We start from the raw sequence: 24,925 nt of genomic DNA, 5'->3' as shown, positions 1-24,925 counted from the left end.
GTAGTCCTACGTCAAAAATAAATAAGTAAAAAACACTTTTTAAGTTCAACGGTTTCATTGTGATTAAACATAATAATAATACAGATGATGCACTAAGCGCTAGAAAATAATAAGGCAAGTAGCAGTTAGTGGTTACCACACTCCTTTCTTCATTAATCTAGGGCATTGATGAGACTTGAAAAAAATCGAGGGACATGTAATGAAACATCTAACTGTAAAAAATGGAAATCTGACGTGGCTTATTTTGAATTTGTGTTCAAATAGTTAATAGTTCATTTGATACACATATTGATGCAGTTTCGATAAAAAAATATTTTTTTCAAAACATTTTGTGATGGCGGCCATTTTGGATTTGCATTTTTCATGAACAACTGTGTTCTACTAGTCAATCTCTTTCGTTTGATACCCATATTGATGGGGTTCTGAGAAAATATGGATGGTGGATAACCATTTTTTAGCGGCCGCCATCTTGGATTTACATTTTTCATCAATAATTGTATTCTACTAGCCAAGCCTTTTCAATTGATACTCATATTGATGAGGGTTTGAGACAATATTTAATCCACCATTTTGTAGCAGCCGCCATCTTGGATCTGCATTTCTCATCAATAATTGTATTTTATTAATCATGCCTTTTCATTCGATACACATATTGATGGGGTTCTAAGAAAATATGTTTTCCACCATTTTGTAGCGACCGCCATCTTAGATCTACATTTTTCATCAATAATTGTATTCTACTAATCAAGCCCTTTCATTTGATGTCCATATTGATAAGGTTTGGAAAAAAATGTATATGGCGCCATTTTGTGCTAGCGGCTATTTTGGATTTGAATTTTTCATAAATAATTGTGTTCTACTAGTCAAGCCCTTTCGTTTGATACCCATATTGATGAGGTTTAGTGAAAATATGAAATCCGCCATTTTGTAGCGGCCGTCATTTTGGATTATCAGGATCATGAAATACGCACTTTTATAATGACTGTAGAGATTAAGATGTGTTCCAAATTTCAGATCAATCGGTCAACAGAAAGGGGGTTAAATATACATTAATGTGGGACAGCGCTACAGACAAAGTTACAAAGTTACCCACGTACATACAAACGGGTCGTATAATCGACCCCGTGCTGTAAACCGAAGAGTTTTGCGGTTTCCCGTGTCGAAAATCTTTGCTCCATACTCCATACTCGATACTAAGTCTTCTAACATACCCTTATGCAATTTCTTCAATGAGAAATTTAATCGTCAACTTTTAACCGTCCTGATTTAAAAGCATTTTCTGAATGTGCTTTTTATTCCGGACATGGGTTGGTGAAATTCACATTTATTTTTGATTTTTTACATTTTTTTTGTTAACAGCTAGGTACCATGTTTGACACTAAACTAAATTGACACAATAGTAACTATCAGTCACATCAATTCAACATGCAAAAAATGTAATGGTTTTGGCATAATATTGAATGTTATGAAAAAGTATCCGGATAAAAAAGCGTCCGGATTCAAAAGCATCACTGTATATAGATTTATTTATTTATTTATTTGATTCGTATTATGTATCTTAAGATTTTAGTCTCATTTAAATGCTACAATGATTCGTAAACAGAATAGTGTGCCTCCAATACAACACCAGATCATCTTCAATCCAATGCTATTCCGTCGATATTTTCGGCAGAATATGGGAATGTTAGATCTGATAAAATGTTCTTTACTGACGGTTCATTCATAAACGAGTCCACTGGCTTCGGCATCTTCAATGAAAATTCCTTTCAAACTCAAAGATCCTTGTTCCGTGTATGTCGCAGAAATGGGTGCGATATACTATGCTCTAGGGATCATTGAAAAACTGCCCATCGACCATTATTTTATTTTTTCAGACAGTCTCAGCTCAACAGAGGCAATCCGCTCAATGAAAGTTGATAAACGCTCATCTTATTTCCTAACAAGAATAAGACATATATTGAGTGTTTTGGTCGAGAAATTATTCAAGATTACCTTAGCATGGGTTCCCTCTCATTGCTCGATTCCGGGGAATGAGAAAGCGGACTCGCTAGCTAAGGTGGGCGCTTCAGAAGGTACACTTTTTGAAAGGCAAATTGCCTATAATGAATTTTTCCAGATTCCTCGTCAGCACACACTCCTTAGTTGGCAGCGCATGTGGAGTGAAGATGAGTTCGGTCGTTGGTTACACACGATTATCCTTAAGGTCTCGACGAGTGCTTAGTTTAAGGGATTGAATGTAGGTCGTGATTTCATTCGCGTGATATCTCGGCTCATGTCCAATCACTACAACCTAAACGCGCATCTCTATCGAATTGGGCTCGCAGCAAACAATCTTTGTGATTGTGGCGATGGCTACCACGACATCGAGCATGTTGTCTGGTCGTGTATTCGGTTCCATGCTGCTCGCTCTCAGCTCTCTAGAGCACTGAGAGCAAAAGGCAGACAATCTGATATCCCCGTCCGGGATACCTTCGGTAGCCGTGATCCTGATCTTCTGCTTCATCTATACCTGTTTCTCAGAAACGCCGATGTCAACGTTTAATGGTGTTTCCTTCGTTGTGTCCCTGTTTTATATCCCTCCTATCCGATCGATAAACTTTTACTTAGTCGCGGTAATACATACACACACTCTTTACAGATACACGGGCCAAAGGTTGTGCAGTCCACTGATCATTCAACAAGAGCCAAAGGTTGTACCGCTCATGACAACTCTACACGAGCTGATGATTGCGCCGGCTAGTGACCATTCTATCCTGGATTCCTCGAGTCGAGAAAGACGCACCACGCTAGATATGGGGTACAGACTAGGGGGGCGTTGCTGATTAATGGTCAGCTGCATCCCAATAGGAAGTATCCCGTGTCGGGCACACGCACAGAGCATTGAAGACAGCAGCATCACAATTACGAAAACACTGCTAATACTAACCTCGAGCCAACCGCGAGTAAACGGTTACATATTAAAGGGTGTGTCACATCAAATTGCATCACGGAAAAAACGCTGTAGAAATTTAATTTTTAGGAATTATATCTTCAGCTTTCGCTTTAAAATCAGATAAGAGTGTATAGATCACGTTGGCCATGCTTCACTGTCAATTTTTCGTAAATTTGGAAAAATGTCGTCGAACGAAAAAGAGTGTCGTGAATTAATCCTGTGCACTCATTTCGAGAATCCGGAGTTGTCACATCAGGACATCGGTAAGATGCTGGGAATCGTCCAATCCACGGTCAGCAGAGTACTAAAACGATACTTCGAGAACCTAACCATCGACTAGAAGGTGAAGAACGGCAAAAATGGATGCTCCGTCAGTGAAAAAGATCACAAGCGCGTAGTTAAGCAGTTTAGACGTGATCCGAGAAGTTCGATCCGGGATGTCGCCAATAAGCTGAATTTGTCAAGTTCATTCGTCCAGCGGACCAAGCAGCGGGAGAGCCTGCGTACATACAAGGTTCAGAAGGCTCCTAACCGCGACGAAAGGCAAAACATGGTGGGGAAGACGCGAGCCCGGAAGCTGTACACCGAAATGCTGACGAAGCCGCATTGCCTGGTAATGGACGACGAAACCTACGTCAAAGCGGACTTTTGTCAGCTGCCGGGCCTGTTGTTCTTCTCCGCAGAGGACAAATTCAGCGTTCCGGAGGAGATTCGCATACAGAAACTATCCAAGTTTGCCAAAAAGTACATGGTGTGGCAAGCGATCTGCTCTTGCGGAAAGCGGAGCGCCCCCTTCGTGATGACCGGCACGGTAAACGGGCAGGTTTACCTTAAGGAGTGCCTATAGAAGCGCTTACTACCACTATTGAAGCAGCACGAGGGCCCGACCATCTTCTGGCCGGATCTCGCTTCGTGCCACTATTCAAAGGACGTGTTGGAGTGGTACGAAGCCAACGGGGTCACCTTCGTGCCAAAGGAAATGAACCCGCCCAACGCGCCGGAGCTTCGCCCAATAGAGAAATATTGGGCGATTATGAAGCAGGCCCTCCGGAAGAACCCAAAAGTTGTCAAATCGGAGGCGGACTTCAAGAGAAAATGGATTTCTGTTAAAAAAAAACTACAACCTGACGTTGTACAGAACCTTATGGACGGGGTAAAGAGGAAGGTGCGAGCATACGGGCTTGGGCTCGAAGTATGAAAAATGGAAAATGCCAAAAGTTGTTTAATAGTTTTTATTTTACTGTCTAAAATTTTCAAAAGGATCGGTCTACTGGGCGAATTTCTACAGCGTTTTTTCCGTGATGCAATTTGATGTGACACACCCTTTACTAACATAGTTATAAGGCAAACATTGTCGAAATATTGAACTCCCGGCCCCGCCAGGCTGACGCCATATGAGCCTTAATGAAAATATATATTTTGGATAAAAAACAGGAAGTGGGTTATATCTATGGTATAACCGCAAGGGTGACGTAGGACTATCGTTGATTTAGAGATCATTTGTATGAAGTTGAATCTGAATTCATTCTGAATGAATGAATATTTAGAGAACTTCGAAAACGAGAGCGTTACGTTGGAGGCACAAGGTTTTATGCATCCAATATTGGATACGGAAATATCCTACTGATGGGGAAGAATAATCTTCAGAAGCTATCCTGTTGATTGCGATCGATTGAAAAATCACAAAACCTAATGTATTTGGTCACAGTGTTACATGGATAGAAAACATTCAATTAAACTCTTTCACATGAATATATTTTGAAAATTCCCAGAGGAACTGGCAGATTATTCTCAGTAACGATTAGATATTTCCACATTTTCCTCGATACTGGAAGCCCACCAGTGGTTAATGCCAACTCGATAACCACCTGTTAATAGCCGCGCGTGTATGTGTGTGTAGCGATGTCTTCCCAGGGAACCGTTTGTGGCATCACTCTCCTCCTGATAGATTCCCTTCTGGCCTAGGGTGCACAAACAGGCTCTTGGTGACACCGTTCATCCACGCTTTCATGATAAATAAAGAGCTTCACCGCAACAGCGACAACATGCTCCAATCGCTGTTCAATTAGAACTGAGTGGATTTCCGAGCGCCGCTCGCTTATATACCGATTGGTGATTTCAATAGCCTGTTTTGAAAGCAATTTTAAGACTATTGAAACAAGTTTTTGGATCAAAAAGTAACAAGTATAGAACGCGTAGACATTTTATCTTTCGAATGAAGTGTTTATCATACCATTTCGTTCAGTTGTTTAGGAGCTATTAACGCTCAAAATCTCGGTCTCCGGGGTAACGCTTTCGTTTTCGAAACTTTGATTTTACACCCCGGTATAGAAATGAAAGACGTAGTCCTACGTCAAAAAAAATACATCCTCACGCGGAATCATATATGATTTTCGGTTTTTGTTTCCCTTTTCCACTTTTGATCAGTATTCATTGCCATGGGGTGGCTTAAATATTATAGAATAACATGTAGAAGGTGTAAAAAAAAAAAATCAAAATGTAACTATACAAATCAACCACCTGTCCATATTACCCACACTGTCCGTATTACCCGCGGTTTCCCTACATCTGTGGTTCTATAGAAAATTCGATTGGTAATACATCCCTGGTAATTGATCAACGCGTACTGTGGAAATTACAAATTTGCTTACCAATAGCCGAACAATGTTTGTAAACTCTAGACCTCCACTGAGTAAGCAATAATATTTTACATCCAACGGAAAGAACCCATAGGGATTAGTAGCCGCCTTTTCCTAAACACTATAAATCAATCGAGCTGCTTAGAAACAAACATCCGACAGAAATATTACGGAATACAGCTGCATATGTTGCTCATATCTTCCAGAATTAGTGCTCTTGCACAACGTCTTGCCTCAAAATGACTGTTCGTCATAAACGACTCGTTTCATTCACCACTGTTTGTGTGATCAGGAAAACGATTACGGATTGTAGTGCTGCTTTTGATTTCTGATTGCCAATCTGTTGCCAGCCCATGCTCGCTAAGAGCGCACTCCAAAAATCTATCAAATCTGACGCAGCATCCCTGGCTGTCCACCGCGGCGAATTGCGAAACGAATTACATTCTCCATTCGACGCTACTGTCGCTATTTTTGAGACGCGTTTTCCCGCATCTCCATCATGCATGATCTATTTTTAAGTCAAAACCATACCATCCGAACCGATTCCGGAGTGCTCTCCACTTGTTCCATTTCTTCGCGTCGGTGCGGTTGGAGAGACCAGGATCTACGTATTCAGCTGGTTGTGAGAAGCGATTTACCTTCCAACCCACCCACCATCGACTGCGTGTGGGACTGCCTGGAATGAGTAGAGGCATCTGTCGGTCGTGTCTCGCCCCCAGCCCCCACAACCTCCACATATCACCGCTAGACGATTATTAGATTTTGCCGTACTTTGTTGCTATTGCGATTGAAGAGGCCGCTAGCGGTGAACTGTGAAGTGGGGCCTTTCTTAACTATGTGTGTCGTAGCGCTGGTTGGGACTGTACCGGTCGGATAGTGCGGAGTGCGGAGAGGAACGAGGTGAACCATTATAGATGGATGGTTTATATGTTTTGAGAACCTAGAAAAAGTTATGTTCTGTTATTATGAGCGGTCGGCCGTCGTTCAGCAGAGTGGGATGACAGGTGGTTCCAGCACCTGTTTAAAATAACTACTGCGGGTAAATATGAACCTCCATAGTTAGTAAGCAACAATTATTCATTCTACTAACGATATGAAGTCATGCCTGGCGAGTGAGTCCACCACGAGCGTGTCTTTGCAATACGCTCAGGAATAATACTTCGGAGTTCTTCCGAATGTACGAGAGAGTATGTTTTGAGTACCACTTTGAATGTGCGTCAAATAATGAAAATAAAATGACCTATGTGATTTTGTCTAGATTACAAATGCGTATTTATCGTCTATCAAATTTGACATGCACTCTGTTTGGGATGTTACCTACATTGGTTTCCGATTCCCGAGCACATTGCAATGACACGGTCGTGGTGGGCTCATTTAATTTTTTAGCTCACTTTTACGTTTTTTAGTTCATATTTTCGTTTTTTTAGCTCGCGAAAATGTTAAAAAAACGAACATAAAACAATAATATTAGAAAATATCAAAAAAACAAATATAAAAAAAATCAAACATTTAAAACTATTTTGAATCGTTTTAATTAAAGAGACATATACTAATACTAAAAACTAAAAAATAAAACAAAGTAAAAACAACTTTTTAAGTTAAACGGTTTCTTTGTAATAATACAGATAATATACTGAGAGCAAGTAGCAGTTAGTAGTTATCACACTCCTCCCTTTAATCTAGATTATTGAAGAGACTAAAATAAAATCGTGGGGCATATGCAGGCTGACCAAACCGTACCGCTTTTAACTCTTTGTGGTCGCTTGTCTGCTCTCAGCCACCACAGCAAGAAACCGTGCTAATCTTATATTTTACTCAACCAAGTATCAGTTATGTTTTTCCTAAACGAAGCTTGATGTCTAATGAACCTGTTCGCGAATTAATACGCTGCTACTATGAGTAAAGGGTGTGTCACATCAAATTGCATCACGGAAAAAACGCTGTATAAATTCGCCCAGTAGACCGATCCTTTTGAAACTTTTAGACAGTAAAATAAAAACTATTAAACAACTTTTGGCATTTTCTTTTTATTCATACTTCGAACCCAAGCCCGTATGCTCGCACCTTCCTCTTTACCCCGTCCATAAGGTTCTGTACAACGTCAGGTTGTAGTTTTTTTTTTGAACAGAAATCCATTTTCTCTTGAAGTCCGCCTCCGATTTGACAACTTTTGGGTTCTTCCGGAGGGCCTGCTTCATAATCGGCCAATATTTCTCTATTGGGCGAAGCTCCGGCGCGTTGGGCGGGTTCATTTCCTTTGGCACGAAGGTGACCCCGTTGGCTTCGTACCACTCCAACACGTCCTTTGAATAGTGGCACGAAGCGAGATCCGGCCAGAAGATGTTCGGGCCCTCGTGCTGCTTCAATAGTGGTAGTAAGCGCTTCTGTAGGCACTCCTTCAGGTAAACCTGCCCGTTTACCGTGCCGGTCATCACGAAGAGGGCGCTCCGCTTTCCGCAAGAGCAGATCGCTTGCCACACCATGTACTTTTTGGCAAACTTGGATAGTTTCTGCTTGCGAATCTCCTCCGGAACGCTGAATTTGTCCTCTGCGGAGAAGAACAACAGGCCCGGCAGCTGACGAAAGTCCGCTTTGACGTAGGTTTCGTCGTCCATTACCAGGCAATGCGGCTTCGTCAGCATTTCGGTGTACAGCTTCCGGGCTCGCGTCTTCCCCACCATGTTTTGCCTTTCGTCGCGGTTAGGAGCCTTCTGAACCTTGTATGTACGCAAACCCTCCCGCTGCTTGGTCCGCTGGACGAATGAACTTGACAAATTCAGCTTATTGGCGACATCCCGGACAGAACTTCTCGGATCACGTCTAAACTACTTAACTACGCGCTTGTGATCTTTTTCACTGACGGAGCATCCATTTTTGCCGTTCTTCACCTTCCGGTCGATGGTTAGGTTCTCGAAGTATCGTTTTAGTACTCTGCTGACCGTGGATTGGACGATTCCCAGCATCTTACCGATGTCCCGATGTGACAACTCCGGATTCTCGAAATGAGTGCACAGGATTAATCCACGACGCTTTTTTTCGTTCGACGACATTTTTCCAAATTTACGAAAAATTGACAGTGAAGCATGGCCCACGTGATCTATACACTCTTATCTGATTATAAGCGAAAGCTGAAGATATAATTCCTAAAAATTTAATTTCTACAGCGTTTTTTCCGTGATGCAATTTGATGTGACACACCCTTTAATAGATAACGGTACTCAATATCAATCAAAGTATTCACCCACACAAGACAACGCACAGTGCGTTAAATTCATAGAAATGTATGACAAAAATCATTACAGCAGAATTCAGCCATTGTAACACTTTGGTGTGATGGAAAAAATTGTTCATAAGTATCAGAACTACTGTTTGCATCAATGTCTCATGTTATTTGAATAATCGTAAAAGTGTCTCAAGCGACAAAATCTTTGTTCGTCTCATATGAAAAGTTCTGATTATTTCGGATACGCAGAAATCATTATTTGAGTAAATACAGGTTCAAATTATGTTGAAGTAGTTGTTTTTAAAGAACAGAATAATTGTATGCATAAGTGTCTTATGTCATTCGAAAAATATTATGTAAAAAAACCTTCGTTTGTTAAAAGTGAAAAGTGCTGATCTTTCCGGATACACATTGCTGGCATTAATTACACATTTATTGCATTAATGGCAAAAGGGTCTCATATTCAACGGATAGTAAAAATATAATTATGTATTGATTATACTTCATATGATTTACTCTTGGAGACTATTTCGAAAGATTTCACACGAAGACAAATTATAAAATATAATTTTATATAAAAAAAAACATTACATTGAAACATTGAAACATTGTTATATTAATACATATATATGGTCCACAAAACAAAAGAAAAAAAAAGTTTTTTTTTTTCATTATCTTGTATGTATCACTGCTTTCTGAAGAAAAAATAATTCCGACCAGTACGACACCCATGTCCAAATTTAATACGACCGCAAAGGGATAAAGGAACAGTACCGTTCTTTCGACCGTTTTTGGTTGTCCCGTCTTTTCACCAATCTGTACCGTATTTTGGGTATAAAAAATATATATTTACTAGCTGACCCGGCAAACGTTGTTCTGCCATATAAATTACTTCTAGTGAATATTTTGACCGTTGAATAAACAATAACTAATGTATTGCAATACATGTACATACATGAATTGCAATACATGTGTGTTCAAATGTTTCAACGATCTATGAAATTTAAATGATTATGATCGATGAAGGATAGATTCCACGTCAATATCGAGCAGATACGTGAAGATTTGACCGTGTATTGCATTGGACCGTGGGAACTTCCCGAACCTGAGTGTGATGTGGAGATGGAGATGAGATCTATGATGTACAGAGAAATGGACCGGATCGAACGGATCTCAGGATTCGTCTTTTGCATTCAGAAATCTGATCATTCGTGCTATGAAATGTAGCAACCTTGCCTCGGCGCAAAATAAACTTCAAAAATAAGTAATCCGTATTCGTGGAGCAATTTAATCTGTATCAGATTAGCAGACACGAAAATAATTTTAAATTGCTTAAATTTGGATGAAAATCATTGCTCGATGTTGTTTAAATACTTAACGAACTCCGAACTTAACGTTTCTTCTATAAATCTTGTATACATCCAGCAACATGTTGGACGAAATACGTGTAATTTTGTAATAGAGCCCATTAAAGACTGCATTTCTTTTGTTTGAACGAGCTGTCGTTTGAACAAAGGCTGTGTAGGTGTTACTCATGATAGCGTCTCGCTATCATTCCTCGAACCGCTTCTGTTGATTGTCTCATAGGAATCGCAGTCGTTCGCTCTCTACCTTTGCGAATATGTTGACCATGGATTATTGACACAGCTCAAGACATCCTAGAATGACGTTGTCCTGACCAGAGCTGCAATTCATCACCGTCAATGTCACAAAAAAGCTGACCATAGTCACTCAATTCCTCTCACGGCACGTGAGATCCAAAAATTCAGTAGTGATACTCACTCTTTTGTTTCTGACACCTAACCAAATGACGGTTGGTTCCAATGCCTCTCACTGCCGATCGCTCTGTTTACAACTTTACGTTACGAGAGCGGTGGTTGTGTCGTATGATGGTAGTAGAAATGTGAGTGATCAGACAGTTCCAATCATTTTTGACAATCGCGACGGTTGTTTAGATTCTTGTCTAAATTTTTCGTTTATTCGATTATCGATTAATCGTGGGGCCAATATTCGATTAATTCGAACAATTGTCTTTCAGTATTCGATTAATCGAGCGAATATTGATTTCTTGTAGTTAAAATGAACAGACATATGTAATAAAAAATATTATGGTGTCATGATTTTAAAAGTTACATTAAATTTAAATGTCAAATGAACATGGTATAATGGTTTTTGAATGAAATGGTATTTAAGTATATTGATAAATTTACCATTTCATAATTATTTGCTGATCATGAAAACGATCCGATTGAAGACAGATAAGGCGTGTTTTTTTTTATTTTGAGTTAATCATTACCAGAACTATTGAAGTTTAGTTAATAAACGTGAGATGAACACAAAACATTTTATTTATTTTTTTCATAAAACGAAAGAAAATTGCGATCTCAAAGAATCGCTCAAAAATCATCCACTTGCATTGAGGCTTTATTAAGAAACTTCTTATACCGTACCATTTACTGCGCCACGAACAATTCCAGATGGAATATATGTTTGCTTCCTTGCTGCATCCGGTGTTCATAGTACCCGGTAAAATTAAACGTTTGCGTCTTCAGATTCATATCGCAATTTTTAACCAGATTCGGTACCAATCCACAGATTATAACATTCGATAGAACGCATTGGGATAGCAGTTCGTATAGCTGTTTCCTCACCACTTCCAGCTTCTGTGGACTTCGTTCGAGGACAATCTGATTGGCGGTTTCTCGAAGGAATATTTGCATGTCGATTTACGGCACCTCTTAGTTGATCGTGAACGGTTACTGTTGTACCTTGCCAGCTTCCAGCATGAGGATAGCGTAATTCTTTTCGTTAGCTCCGAAGGAATGTGCTGAAATGCAAATAGTGTTTTTACATTCAAGAAACAAACAAATGACAATCTTACATTCAATATTTTAAGAATATCCTCCTAGAGCCGGCACTCTTACTCAAGCAACGACTCCTAACCGCGGGAATAACCCGCGAAGTAGAATTGGCGCACAAAATCAATCTGCACGTAGACAAATACTTTTCAATGGTTCTTCTCAGCGCATCCTGGGTATCTTCGGTCAGCTAATCCACTTCGGACAAGACGAGTCTCATATTCCCTCTACCCACTGGGATCAATTTGCTTGATCAAATTCGACACGATCACCCTGTTATATATCACGGCAACCGATGAATTCAACTCGATGTGGTAATTACTGCTGATGCTCCTGATTTCCACCTTCCGGTTCGAGGGCGTTGTGAAATTCATTATCTCATTGCGTAGCCGTTCCGCGCCCGGTTGGTAAAGTTTCCGCAGCAGACACATGATGTGAGTTTTGTTACTGGCCTGGAAGGACCGCAGAACATGCGGGAAGTCTCCCTGGGAACAAAAATTGATCAGATGCGTAACTTGCGTTTTGTGGTAGTCCAGTTTGGACAGCTGGCGCGGTCGGTAGCGGTCAACCCAGAGAGCCATTGTACACAAAAATATTTGATGTATAATGTATACAAAAATACTTGGTGACTTGTTGTTTTCGTGTTGACCTTTGTCAAAGTAAATGTCATCACCTCCAGAGATGCCAGATGATTTTTTGAAAGTCTTCGACATATATTTTTGTAACCGCGAGAATAGCAAAGTAATGTATGAAAAAAGGGGTTGTTAGTGCAGGTAATCAAGTCATAAAGAGTAGAGATACCATATCCCTGCAGCCTGCAACTGAAAATATAAGTCTGCAACAGGATAGGCAGGACATCAAACATCAGTAAAATTGCGAACATGTCTACAAATTTAGCATCGTTGCAATGATGAGAAACAAATTTGGTAAAAAAAATCGAAGTCGAACGGGTTTCAAAATGCATCATTTTGCTAATTTCAAATCCGATCGGGATCCGCAATAGAGGGGATAGTCAAGGCTTGTCATTCCACAAACTAAGTACTAATACAAATGACACGTGTAAAACTACGTAGAGTCGGCGAAGTGCCACTTAAAACATTAAGGCCATCTGAAAAGATGAAAGAAAATACATGCCTGAAAATACAATATTCTTCAAATTGTATTTAAAATGAAACTGTATATTCACATCTGGCATCCCTGGTCGTAAAGAACGAACACAAAGAGGCGAATGGTGTAAACATCGCCAAACACCAAACCATCAGCTAGAATTTTGAGTGTCGCACTATTCTGACATTTCAACAACAGGACACTCACCAAAGAGCTCGGATTTTTACTGTCAACTAGAAGTTCACCATGTGTTAGTGCTGTGATAATACTCTTCTCATACTATTGAACTGACTGTAGGATGGTCACCAAAGATAATCGTAGTACAAAATTTGTTGATTATCTTTGTGTGAGTACCATCACTTGATTCTCACGACAAATCGCAGCTCTGGTCCTGACTGCGCCAATTCATCAAACGACACACATAAGAATCCATCGAGGGCACTCTCTTGTTTGTTTCATCTCCTCTCCAACCACATAATATTAAAATTTTAATTAAAAATGAGTCCTAATAATTAAAGAAACTGTGGCGCATTGGATCTACACACGTGCTCTTCAATCGGATTTTATCAGGATTGACGACAATAGTGTGACTGTTATTTTGCATTCCGAGCATGGGTGTGATTAGAATAATTTCAATGATTCATTGTGCTCATCTAAAAAGGCTTCCAGCTCGCCGGCGATATTCCTAGTTTTAGTCGAATTGAGGTTACTTGCGTATGTGTAGGGTGAAATTCGATGAAGAGGACGAAGTGCCATCTGGCATTAAACAACGTAAATAAATTCGCCCTGTTTAAAAAACGAACGACGAATCAATTATTTGGTATCGTTTATATAAAAATACATATATCGCGACAAAAAAAAAGGAGATTAGGGTGAAAATTGGTTATATATGGTTATAAGTTTTTTTTCAAACCAAATTTATGCAAAAATTATAGGAGGTTGTGTCCAAGATACGACTGCATTGTTGACGTAGAACTACGCTGTTATTTTATATAAGTCGCTTATTTATACCTTCGGATATAATTTATAATGCTGTGAAATTTTAGAAACAACTGCTTAGTAGAATAATCTCTGAAATAGTTTTTTCATTGTAGAATCAGTTGACGATAATTTATTGATGATTCATTCTTGCCCTCGCAAAACAATACACTAGCTGATCGTATGTCGCAATTTATTTCATGTCAATGCATTGAAAATGTACCTCCAACGTTATTCCGGTGTCCTTTTTCGCAATTGACATAAACTCGGCTACAGTCGATTATATACATGTTGCACCAGCACCATTATTCCACATCTCATAATTACATCAATATATCTTTGGCACCGCATGGAAACAACAACAATGACAACACTTGCAAGTATCAAATATCCTGATACATGTTATTTAGTATTGCCTCAAAGGAATCGCACCTCTAGGCATCGTTCGTACAACGTAAACCAAGCGCCAAACAAGCGTTCGCCATAGCATGCATACAGAGCCATATATTGGGTGGCTTGAAACTACTAGGAATATAAACACTTCTCATCATTTTGCGCTATTCTCAAAAGAAACTCTTCTGTTAATATTACTGGCCTCGAAAAAAGTTGCATTACTTTCTCATCCTCGAGAGAAGCGCAGTTGTCACCCTTAGTGGAGGAAGTTTTGCTACTGGCAAGCGAAACCTAATCACATATAAAATTCCAGAACGACATTTACTTTCTTGGTGACTAAACAAGCGAAATAAACTCTGTTTGTTGATTACAACCTCGAAAACAGTAGCAATGCTTCATTATGATCAATATTAGCGCAAATGCAATCCTAGTTGAAGGCAGTTTTGCGATTGGTACACGAACCCAAATAACTTATAACATTCCAGTAAGACATTCGAGATGCTTGATATTCCCCAAATAATTTTTTGACGCATAACCTTAACGCCTGCTTCGCCATAACGTCAATTTAATGCATTGATGGATTCTCAAAGGCACCAACGAAGCCCTTATGATGACGGAAAACAAACAATGTAAACTGCTTGGAAAAAGACTGAATTATGAATTATGCCACACAGCTTGTACTCTGCTGTAACACCTGTCGATGCGAATTCGCTGATGAGTGTGTCAAGAGCGAACCGCCTTAACTACCAGCGGGGGGAGCTTGATTTTGGTTGCTGCCTGGATAACGACGTTTACATTTTCGACCGACGCGCCTACTTCGCAGTTGTTCGATGCGGTGCGACATTTAAGAAGGCTCGGTTCAGTGCGAGCGCTTTTCAGTGCACCAACATCGCGTGCATCATTAGATGACGCTTGCCTCGAAATTTTATTGCCCCTGGCAATGCGTTCGTTTTTTGCAGGGCTAGAGCTTGCCTTCCTCTTCTTCTTGCTCATCACACATTACGCGAAGCGTCCAATTTAGGACGCGGAAAGAAAAATACACGATACGAATAACGCGAAAAAAACGAACAGAAAAACCAAACGACGATATCCAAGTTGGATTACCACTGGTGGGGTCCAATCTTAGATCGAAGCGCAGCGAAAGCAAAGTGAACTGGATTGCTCAACAGTCCGATGCCGAATGAAAGTTTGCCTCAGCGAGATCAACTGTTTATACTCTAGGCAAGTATTCCCCTTCATTCTTCTACTTTTCCTTTGTTCACGCAGACTTTAAATCCTACGATTTCCCCTCCGTTGGGCGTCGATAAGTTGCTGGTTATTGACAGCTCTGTTCGGGAAAGTACACAAATGGACAGAACAAATGTATGGGAAAATGAAACGCTTAAAGTTTTCATGAATTTTAACCATTTACAAACCAGGGGATTCTAATGTATAGTATATTAAACAAATCTTACGGAATTTCCGATTTATTTAGTATGTAAATCGCCAGAATCCGTTCGCGTCAAAAATAGTTATTAACGTTAACTTTATTTCATAAAAACGTGACCTGTTTTCTGATTTGGCACCCTCAATGAAAGACGTAGTTCTACGTCAAAAAAACAAAACATCCTCATTTTACTCGCAGCGCCATCTGGTTGTAAATTCAACGTAAATTCGTCAGTTGAAAGATGGTGCTTTGTGATAGTCAAGTAGATTTTTGCAAGAGGCGCCATCTAGACGTCAACCTTATGAACTTTTCAGCCGAACTGTTATTCATAGCATCCAAAACAGTCGTGATATTTGCAATAGTTACACTTGTGACAAGAATCTCGCAATGTATCTTTTCTACAAATGATTCACGCGATGTGAGCAATATTTGTGCCTCACCTTCCTTCAGAAGCGATCCATCAAACCCTGCCAACGGGTGGCAATGGAATTATCTCCGTTTCACATGGCTCCTCCCTCTGCCAGCCGTCGCATGACCCACCAAATATAATTAGGGAGCGAGGCGGTGAAAAGTAATGACGAAAAATTACGATGCCACATTGCGTTGTTTGTTTCGTGATATTTGACGGCTGGAGACCTGTAGACGTGAGGACTTGGAGCAGACGTGACAGCGCGTTACAAATCTTTGGTGTGAGACAAATTAGGCGTCACGTCTCGTGAATACCGTGCATGATACACGGTCTTGGTCGGTCCACGATCGAACTGGTTAGACACGTATTGTGTCAATCCTTTATCAGTCATTCGCCCTTGGCGGATGGCTCTCCTTCAGACGTCAATGAAAGCCAATTAAGGCGGGAGAAAGTTCTCATTCAATGGGAAGTGGGAACGTGAAGCCCTGTTATGAATAATGGTACATTTGCTATTTTTGGAATCGTACTGAGGATTATTGAAAGCAAAGCGATCAATATGAAAACAATTCGACGCTTTCCATACCACAAAGCAATATAAGGAAAAATGTATTGAGCGAAGATTTGAAAACGAATAATTAAGTGCATAAGTATTTACTTCCGTTGCCAGCGGACCTTCCCGGAACCTCGGAAAACTTGTCAATAACTCCATCAAATTTTCAACGTCTGTATGGACGAAACTTTTCCTTCCATCAATCACACCCATCCTCTCCTCTCCACTCTAGGTAAACCCCATCAAAAAACAAACGATCTCCTAGGGAATATCTTCACAGCTTTTCCCCATCCTGCTCGCTTGGACATCCAATCGATAGTGTCCCTTTCGGTGACCGCCGGGCCCGATTGGATTCCCCAAGCAATTTTCAAACAAGTCGTTTAGGATTTCCATCCGTCTCCCCGGTTTACATTGGCGCCATTTCGAGACGGGGTGAGTTTATGTTTCGTTTTACGGGAGGGGGGATTGAGGTACTGGGAAGTCAAGGACTTGAGACAAATCGATGGTATATCGGGGCAAGAATGGTGCTCATTATATCATGCTGACGCACAACCCCTTCGGATGGGTTTAATAAATATCCGGTTGAGAGATCGACCATTTAACTGGCTTCTGCATTCGGAGTAAGGGAAACCAATGATAATTTATGACGAATTGGGATGGTCTCTGCCGCCAAGAGGGATACCATGTTTGAATTTGTGTCCACATACGATACGAGTCGATATAAATGAGCCATACTATCAGATTTTGGATAAACAAAATCGAGCCCGGAACCCTGCCTTCGCTCATACATGTGTCGTAATTCGTGATAAATTGAGGTGAAAAGTGATCCCCGCATGGTTTCTGAAAAGAACCATTAAAAGGTACACATAACGCAAATTGCCTCCAGGTCGTCCCACATCCGCAGTTTATCACACTCGAAGAATTCGTTTTCCGACTTTTTAGCCCCCGATGTGGCATAAATATGCTCCGCAGTGCTAAGTTAAACGGTGGAACCAGCTGCTGGAAGACAGGGGGATGGAAACAGATGGTCGCTCCATATGCTTCGACTGTAAGCCACCCCCTTGATAAACTCCTCCCAGGCGATGGTTATTTTTGATAATGTTCACCTTCATCTTGCCTGAAGCTCTGCTCTGGTGGTAGATAGAAGGGTGCAGGGTACATATCTCTCTCTCTCTCGCATTGCTGGATAAAAAGTTCGACCCCGCATACGGGAAAGACCATTAAATCTACCGCCTACCGGTATGTGTGTTTAATGGGATTGTGCCACACTCTCAGCCCGGAACAACTTTGACAGCACGCACTGAGCTCGGAAGGTAAACTTTCACTAATCCGGGCGTGCTTCCGAAACACCTGGCGCTTCGGGTACTTCGAATAAAAAATTATACCCGTTTTACGAACATGCAGTGGGAGCCGTTTGAATTGCGTGGCGGCGCTGGGGCGATTGATGTGCGGGTTTTTCACGGATGTGCCGCGAATCATCTGCCTTCATCAAGGGGAATAAATCGTTTGTAAGTTTGTAAGTCCACATCTTCGATGCACATTTCTAATAAGTTTAAGAGTTGTCGGCAAAGTGTCGTATGATTTATTGTCTAAAGTTCTCCAAAAGTTTTACGAAGCTACCAAAAGATGATATATATTTTTTATTTTCTCTTATACCTGAGACGTTCGAAGAGAGTGTCATGTAATCAAATTGATAGGAATCACATTGGCACATCTGTTGAAACTTTTCCAACCAAAAACACTATAAACACAGAGCAACGCTGGGTGTCGTGTATCAATTCGATGGTCTACGTTACTGGTTTCGGTTCTTTAAGTATATCTCAGTTTCATCAGTGAACAGAAAGAAATAAAAGTTTAATGGCAGTAATTGTGAAACATCGTTAAAAAATAGAGTAGGGCGGGGCTCATAGGCAAGGATGGTTCCAATCGTATCAACGAGCGCTCGTTCAATTCTCTTATTTGATTCATTCAACGCACACAATAATATGTTTTAAATCACTCATGAAAAAGAAATCTGACGTGTCAACGAAAACACTGAATGAACACAGCGTGAGAGTCACCGTTTGGTATTTGTGCGCGTGTTCATCGATGCTTGCTTGTATCATTTTATGATTCGTTCGTTAGTTTCTGCCGTCGCTTTACTTTCGTTTCCTGATCCGATTGGGTGCTTAGCCTCGGAGCTTTGGATCGAACCGCTTTGTGATAGAGTGGTGTCGCTCCGATTTATTGTAAATTTCGAAAAGGCATACGATGCATCCTCATGAAGCTAGATCTCGTCCCTCTAGTTTTGTAACCTGGTTATATCCGCGCTGGACTTTGATGGCTTTCGCAAAAACACCAAATCTTTGAAGAATTCGTTTTGTCCAATGGTCTGCAATGGATGATCAGTTTCTCAGACTGCTCACTCTCGACTAGAGACGAAACGGAATGTTGATTTTATTTTCACTCCGGATGATCGAATTTTCCGGATAATCGAATCATATGAAAATTAAAAGGAAATCTCTCGGTAAACGTTAAATAACTATGATTTGCACTGACTTATTTGTACAATGCAGTATCTTAGCCACAAATTGACTAGCGCCCCATGGGGGAGGAATAATGTTTTGAAATTGGAAAAAAAAACATTGCCTTGTTACAGCTCATGAACCAAAATATTATTCAAATGATCAAGTCCAAATACAAGCAAAAGCTTGGCATCCAGGAGCCAAGGAGAGTTCCATGAGATGGTTAAGCGAATCAACATTAGGGATGCTATGTTTTGGGTAGCCGAGGCTTGGGACGAGGTACCGAATGATTCCATTGATCCCGTTGTCGGCTGTAGAAGAACGCATGAACGCATGAACGGTGATTCTATGGTTTTCGGAAGACTCAAACTTTGGCGTCTTTACGACAACAGTAAGTAAAGTCTGAATGAACTAAAATGTTGTATGGTGTATTTTTTCGAGGTAATCATTTTTTTTTTCAGGAAGTCCCATTCGTAAATTTGAGATGACCATTCTCATTGGCACTCTAATGCACATCGTTACTCATGAATTTATTGACGTAGGACTTCGTCTAACCGGAAGATATAGGGGGTGAAATGGAAATCTAGGCACTGAACAAGTAGGAAAAAATGCAAGATTTGGAACGCTTATAACTCGAGCATTTCTCAATAGATCGCAAAGGTTTTTGCATCAATTGATAGGAAATATATCTACGCATCTATCATAACGAATAACATTTCATTTTTCTTGAGATAAATAATTGAATAATTGTGAAATATCAAGCATTGTCAAAATGCTCTATGTGCCCATTTTTGATTGGTCCATTTTGTGCTCCTCAAATCGTACCGATCAAAACGGGCAACCAGATCAGCAGCGAAATAGAATGAAGCACGATTGGAAAGGAAAAAGAAAAAAATGAACGAAACATTGGTCGCAGTCTCACACATGCGTAATTCTCGAGCCAGCCAGTCAGCTTAAAAATCCCCGCTCCGCTGCCGTAACGATCGCTTTTCTGGACACCGACTGGACAGCATCGTTGCTGGACGAGCTGGACGGCGAGGGATCGAGTGCCTTTCTCAAGGCAAGAGGGTGGAGGTGGTAGCGCTGGAGTAGAATAGAGTTTTCAAAGGGCCTTTCTCAAGGCTAGAGACGAATGAACTGCAAAAGTTTAAAGTCTCTATAATACAAGACCTTCCTTCCTTTCGTAACGATCATTCTCATTCAAACCGTACACCACATCGGTTCGCATCACAACACATCAAGAAACCAACCCAAGCAGCCATGTCTGGACATAGTAAAGTAGGAAAAGTGAAGGGAAAGGCAAAATCCCGCTCGAACCGTGTTGATCTGGAGCCGTGTTGGACCCCGCAAGGGTAGCTAGGCCGAGCGCATTATTACCAGTGCACCAGTCCACCTAGCCGGCGTTATATAGTTTCGGCCGCCGAAGTGATCGAGTTAACTGGCAAAGCAGCTCGCGACGATAAGAAAACCCGCATTCGGAACAGAACACATTCGGTTCGGTGGACATCAAGACAACAGGCAGTTGCAGCGAGTGGCGAGTGGCAAACGCAATCGCAAAACGGCATCAGGTAGCAGAAGAAAAAAGTTTGTTCTTTATACAAACTGCTTTGGTGGCAAATCCAGAACAAGGAGGCATCGAGGGCATTCGAAATGGTTTTTTTCAAAACCACGAGTACTAAGTTTTCTAAATTGGAACCATTCCATAAAACAAGGCGCTTTTCAGGGCCATTAAACCTTCCAAAAAAGAGTTTAGGAAATACAGTTCAATGCTTTCTAAAACATTATCCAAAATAATAATAAAACACAAATTGATTTTTTCATAATTTGTTTGCCAGGATCTGATGAGTATGTGAATTTGGCAGTGTGGTTGTACGGCATCGGCATCGTGGACGTAACATAGGAGGACAAGTTAAGGGAAAGGCAAAGTCTCACTCGAACCGTGCAGGTCTTCAGTTCCCTGTTGGTCACATTCACTGATTGCTCCGCAAGGGTAACTAGGCCGAACGGATTGGTGCCGGAGCACCAGTATACCTAACAGCGATTATAGAGTTTCGGCCGTCGGAGTGCTCGAGTTGGCTTGAAAACCTGCTCACGACAATCAGAAAACCCGCATCAAGAACAGAGCAGCTTCGGTTCGGCGCTCATCAAGGCAACAATTAGTTTCAGTGAGTGGCAAAGTGTTTCTCCGGCACGTCGCATTAAATGTAATTTACTGAACAATATGTCACAAGCTGGATGGGAAGAAATTTTCCAACTGTGAAAGCTGTGGCGAGTGGCAAACGCAATAGCTGAACAGGAAGGTTCAACCGAACAAGATGGGAATATCGAGTGATAACAAAAACACAACACCAAAGGTTCTTTTCAGAACCATCAACATATTCATAAAGAGTAAACAGTAGACTAATACATTTTTCAGGTAGATAGGTAGGTATTCACGTAGGAGAAGAAAATAAAACAATATATTTAAAATATATATTTAACAAAAGCTGTCCCCTTTGTATAGTCCTACGTCACTCCGGTTATGTCCCCGACATTACCCACCCGTCTTTTTTTTGACGTAGAACTACGTCTTACATTAAGGATGCCAAATCAGAAAACAGGTCACGTTTTTATGAAATAAAGTTAACGTTAATAACTATTTTTGCTGTGAACGGATTTTCACAATTTACATACCAATCGAATCGGAAATTCTCTAAAATTTGTTTGGTATGCTATACATTACTACCCATTGTCTGTATATGGTTTAAATTGACGAAAATTGGAAGCAATCTCATTTCCCCATCCATTTGTGTGATTTCCCAAACAGAGCTGTGAATAACGAGCAATGAAGGAGAAATCGTAAGATTTAAAGTCTCCGTGTAGTGATCTCCGATTTTTGAAAATAATCGTTCATCAGTTAATCGAATAGTTTTCAGCAGTTTGTTATTCGATACGATGGGCCGATTACCAAATAATCGATAAATCGCACCACTGAGAGAAATAATTAGTTAGATTGTTATTTCTCATTTGCTAGAAAGCCATATGGAATCAAAAAAGTGTTCATTCCGCCTGAAAATCAATTATTATTTTTTACTCACCCCTATAGTCGTAAACGAAGTTCAATTCACGTTGACGGCATTGAGCTTTGTTTACGAACTTAGGGGAGCGTCAAAGATAATGCGGCCGTACGTTTTTTTCTCTCTTTCTGAGTTTGAATCGATTAATCGACGTAAATTATTCGTTCGCTTCGATTATTGGTTGTGCAGTATTCGTTCGATTAATAATCGAAGTATTCGATTAATCTTACGATTATCGGGGATCACTACCTCCGTTAACAAAGGAAAAGAAGAAGAACGAAGGGGAATATTTGCCTACAGTGCCTATACACAATGGATCTCGCTGAGGCAAGCTTAGAGGCGAATGAACTGCAAAGTTTAAAGCCTCTTAAAAACAAAGAATTGAATTGAGGCAAACGTTCATTCTTCGTAAAGACACCGACTGGACAACACCGTTGCTGGGCGAGCTTTCTTAAAGCAATTGGGGTGGACGCGACCAAGTTACTCATTGCAATCATTGCATCAAACTGATGCCATTGCATTAATGTTTTGAGCTACACAATTGTGTGGGGAATCATCAAGTTAGGCTATCGTCGGCTCACCAAGAAAATCATTGTTCTGGAATTATGCCTCTGATTTGGTTTCGCATGGCGGTAGCAAAACTCTTTCCACCAAGGCTAACAGCTAAGCTAAAGCAGCTAACAGCTAATCTAGACAGACAATATTAATAGAAAAGGCTGTTGAGTAGGGCGCAAAACGGAGATAAGTGTGTGTATATTTAGATGCTTCAAGCCATCGATATATGGATATTTGTGTGCGTACGTGCGTGCTTCATAACCCGTACGTAAAAATAGTACATCTTCGCTACGCTGAAGCCCCGTTTGTATCTGCTCCCGTGTGCATTGGTGGTGCAAATTATGCAGCCGTAATGATAAATTTAAACAAGGAGGAAAGATAGTGAGAGGGAAATATTTGCGCTAGGGTATTAGTAACGAATTTCTGCTGAGCTACAGCAATGCTACTCTTTTCGAAGTTGTTGAGATTAACAGAAAGAGATTATTTCGTTTTATGCTCATTTAGCAATTCCGCTGTAACAGAGCCGAATTTATTCGTGTACATTTTCATCTTAAGATAACTTTTGTTGTATATTACACTGTAGCCATTTTTTGGCGTAATCACCATGAAAGTAAATGTCGTTCTGGAATTTTGTATGTGATTTAGTTTCGTTCGCCAGTAGCAAAACTTTCTCCATTAAGGATGACAGCTGCGCTTATCTTGAGCTTGAGAAAGTAATGCAACTTTTTTCGAGACCAGCCAATATTAACAGAAGCGTTTTTTTTTAGAATAGCGCAAAATAATGAGAAGTGTTTATATTTCTAGTAGCCTTGAGCCACCAATGTATGGCTCTGTATGCATGCTATAACAAACGCTTGTTTGGCTTGTTTTACGTTGTACGAACGATTCCTAGAGGTGCCGAAGATATATGGATGTAGTTATATGATGTGGAATAATGGTACTGGTGCAACAAGTATATAATCGACTGCAGCCGAGTCTATGTCAATTGCGAAAAAGGCCACCGGAATAGCGTTCGAGGTAAATTTTTAATGCAATGACATGAAACAAATTGTGACATACGATAGGATTAGGGTATTGTTCTGCGAGGGCGATAATGAATCATCAATGAATTATCAACAACTGATTCTACAATTTAAAATACCAATTCAGGGCGATCAAATGTAACGCCCGAGCGGTCTGGGGCACTTTTCTTTTTTGTTCTATCGAGAGAAACAACTGTTCTTCTCGATGTTCAACTATCAACCGATTTATTTTTTCTCTCTAATCCTCGATCCCTCTGTGAAGATGTACAGAACTCTAAAAACGTTAGAACTAACTTACTGGCTACCTGCTACGTGTAGGGAATTTTCAACTTGCACAGTATGGAAAATTCCATCGTTCCTGTTGGAAAATCCTTGGTTGGATTCTCCCCTATCTTCAGTAGGAATCTTTCTTATTGTAAATACTTATTCATAATGAAATTATCTAAGATGTTCTATTCGTGGGAGAGGGTCACTGCATCTCCCCCTACTCAATGAGTTTTAGGGGAAACTAGAAGAGTTTCCTCTAAAATTGGTCTGTGAGGTTATTTTTATATATAACTGATTGTATATTATTTCAATTTTTGTGTGTTCTTCATTTGCTATGATATCTGTATTTATTTATCTCAACTCTCTCAATTCTGAAATTCCGCAATTCCAAATGAAAAATAAAATTATCATATCTCCATAAAATTTCCCAAACAGTCTTATCGATCAACATTGTAGAGCCTTCAAGCTACATTGAAAATATTTCCTCGCATATCCGCATAATTATTAATATCCCCTTGTTTATTCTTTCATTTATTCTTTTAAATATTAGAAGAGTGTGTATTGCTCTTCCATTAGTTTTTCTCGCATTTATCAATTTTCTTCGCATTTATATATTTTTATCTCATTTATATATTTGATCATGTAATTGTATCCCACATTTTCAGTTACTTCTGAACTTTCAAGTAAGTTCAATACATGCATGCCCTTACAGGAAAGAATTCCCGGTTTTCCAGCCCTTCGATCCATTCAAAAGCTATGATTGCGTTTGATGGACACATTCTTGTTAAATTGGCTGTAGACATATATGGCTGAATCTATCACTTTTTCTAAAAATCCCACTTTAAAGTGTGTTTGTGAAATTTTAAACCAAACCTGTTTAAATTATCGATAAGTACATTTCCCCATCTTTCCCTGTTCATACAATTGAAGTATGGGAGATATGATTATGTTTTCAAAACAGAATAAACAGTTCTTAAAGAATTGAATAACCCTAGTTTTTTTTTCG

At 40.2% G+C, this 24,925-nt stretch overlaps 1 protein-coding gene and 1 pseudogene across 1 annotated transcript in view; one reads left to right on the top strand and one right to left on the bottom strand.

The window, feature by feature from the left end:
• Nucleotides 1–24,925, top strand: part of LOC129767674 (alpha-2 adrenergic receptor-like) — a 228,326-nt gene that overhangs the window by 104,580 nt on the left and 98,821 nt on the right. The gene's annotated exons all lie outside the window — the stretch shown is intronic.
• Nucleotides 11,191–12,233, bottom strand: LOC129767662 (replication factor C subunit 3-like; annotated as a pseudogene).

Source organism: Toxorhynchites rutilus, chromosome 1 (assembly GCF_029784135.1).
Source record: "Toxorhynchites rutilus septentrionalis strain SRP chromosome 1, ASM2978413v1, whole genome shotgun sequence".
Classification (NCBI taxonomy): Eukaryota; Metazoa; Arthropoda; class Insecta; order Diptera; family Culicidae; genus Toxorhynchites; species Toxorhynchites rutilus.
Note: the sequence above shows the minus strand (reverse complement) of the source record. Positions and strands in the feature narration are given on the sequence as shown.